Here is a 2,872-nt window from a genome sequence, read left to right on the forward strand (position 1 = left end):
AGCCCTAACCTGCTGAGCCATCTCCAGAACCTGTTCTTCATTGCAGTTTTGTTTTATCCTTCTGCAAATCAGCTGAGGCTCAGGGAAGCTGAAGCACTTGTCTGAAGCCACACAGCACTGTGCAGAGCCAGGCAACCAGTTCAGCCCAGCCTGTTTGGCTGCCAGGAGGCAGCAAGGAAGACCAGAGGGGGCAGAAGCTGGAGTCAGGCTGCAAGGACCCACAGTGAGGGAAGCCAGCTGCCTAGGGTCACACAGTGAGCCCACAGTTAGACTCATCCTCCCAGCTCAGCTATGACACTCACCCAGACTCTGAGCATCTCCCCAGTATTCATGGCCAATGGGGTCCCCAGAAACGTGTGAGCTCCCTGCATGGAACAACACTGCAACTTTTCATTGCAGTTTCCTGACAGATCAGGACTGCCCCAGGAGGCGGAGTGGTTGGTATTGAGGCTTTGTCCCTCCTAAGATGCCCTACACTGGGTAGAGAAAAATCTTGAAATCCAGCTGCAGCAGGGCCAGAAGCCTGGACCACAAGTCTCATTTCACTTCTGTCCTCAAGGTGCTGGCAGCTCCCTAGAAGTCAAGCAACTTCTCTGGGCCTCCCCAGACTAAGAGTACCACAGCCAACAATAACCACTCTGCTTGGCCTGGTGTCGTAGCCTGTGACTCCAAATACTGGAGGTGTGGGGGGAGCTGAGACAACAGAATGATGAGTTCAAGAGCAGACTGGCACTCATTTACTGAGACCCCATCTCAAAGTAACTTTTTAAGTAAAAGAATGGAGATGTAGTATAATGGTAGAGAGTTTGTCTACCATGCTGGAAGCCCTACTGTCCATCGCCAGCATGGCCAAACAAAACCTAAAACTATGGCAAGCCAGTGCTTAGACAAAGTCCCTGAAGGTGCTCTCTGTCAACACAATGATGCTCACAGACCTCCTGAACCAGGCACTGCAGTGACTACCATTTTACAGGTAGGGAAACAGACATCCAGAGAGGTTCAGTGGCCAGCCCAAAGCCACACAGATATCAAGTGGTGGAGCTGGGATCTGAACCTGGGCAGTCTCTCCAAACCCCTACTGTACTCCCATCCTGTGCTAACCCCCTCAGACCCAGGAAGACCCTCACAGCCACCTGCTTCCTGTCAAGCACACCACAGTCCTTTATAGTAATGAACACAGGTCCCTGGTCCTCAGCGAAGTGAGGCTGGGAGGTAGGCAGGTACTCAAAGATGTGATCCAGCATTTGGGGGGCTGAGGCAGGAGGGTTAGATGTTCAGGAGTAGCCTTTACTACCTAGAGAAACTATCTCAGAAGGCAAATAAACAAAACGGGTCATTACTGGAGCCACCAGCTCACAGCAGCATAGCCAGGGCCAGAGCCGCAAGTCCTGTTTTCCAGACAAGGAAACTGAGGCTGTTTCTGGTTCATAATTCATGTTCTGCCTTCCCCACAGACCCTGTTCTGAGTCCACTGGTCCCATGCAGATCATGGGCTGACTCCTACCCTCTCTGCAGCCCCTTTGTTCCAAGAAGGTCCCTCTCCTGCCCCTCAAAAGGGATGTGCTATTGTCAGCAAAGACCTGCTCAGCCTCCTCAAGGGAGCCCAGTGGGCCTAATGATTTGGGGGAGGGTAAGTTCCTGTGACTTGTGGTGACTTACAGAATAAGGACAGAAGCAAGGCCACATCACTTCCTCCTGAGGTTCCTTCTAAGGTCCTTTACACCTGGTGTACCACCCTCTGCACACCTGCAGTTCACCCCTGAACACCTGCACACCTGCTGTCCCACCCCTTGCATACCTGCTGTTCCACCCCCTGCACACCTGAAGTCCACCCCATGAAAAGCACGCCCCACTGGCTACTATTGTTAGCTAGGAGATCTGTCCAAAGACAGATCAGCCAAACCACTTTCTAACCCAAGTGCAAAACAGGCCTATGTTTATAAGTCACTGTGATTTAAGAGATGCTTGTTACCCAGTGAGATCACAGGAAAAATGAACCAATACAGGAGCCACACACTACCAGAAAGACTAGAGCATTCACTGGCAGATATCTCCCAAGATACAATCTCTGGAAGGCTGGACTCAAACACACAGACTGCCAAACTCCAGACAACATACAGGGGCTCCAGCCTTCCTATTATAGGCTGCAGGATACAGTCTGAGACACTGACAGGACAAAGCCACCAGCTCCGCCTCTGTGCAGTTCAGACAGTTTCACTCCCACAGGAGTGCTCAGGGGACCCGGGCAAGAGAGGCCACCACTTCAAGATCTCTTTATCTCATACTTCCTCCCACCTCCTGGATGCACCAATAGTAGGGGCTGCAGAGTGAAAACCAAACATTCAGTAATAACTGTGTCCAACAGCAGGGGCCAGTTCACTTGGCTGGTAACCAACACACTTCCTCACACACGTTCTCAAACGGGAGATCACAGAGCTGTTTTTAATTTATATGTGAGGTTCTTCTATGTTGTTGCCAGTTCCCCCAGCGATTTACTAAGCACCTTCTCTGCCAGTTAGGACCAACACACACCTGCCAAGCCCTTCTCAGTCCTCGAAGCTACTCTCAGAGATAAATCCCATCATTTTCCTCATTCATAAAGAAGGAAATGGCCTCAGAGAGGTTAACACACCCCGCTGTGGTCACACAGCAGAGAAAGCAGCAAAGCCAGGACTTAATCCTACCCCTCCAGCTCCAGAGCAGATTTGAAAGTAGGATTCATAATTGGCAAGATGTGATGGAGGATCAGGAGGAATTAGAGTCTGTGTGTATGGGAAGCCTCAGGAGGACCATGAGGGTCTAAAGTGTGGCTCTCTGAAACGTTTAGCATGCCTGCGGGCCACGCATTTTCACGTGACATAGTATTTTCACA

The sequence above is a fragment of the Cricetulus griseus genome, chromosome 4 (genome assembly GCF_003668045.3).
Source record: "Cricetulus griseus strain 17A/GY chromosome 4, alternate assembly CriGri-PICRH-1.0, whole genome shotgun sequence".
NCBI lineage: Eukaryota > Metazoa > Chordata > Mammalia > Rodentia > Cricetidae > Cricetulus > Cricetulus griseus.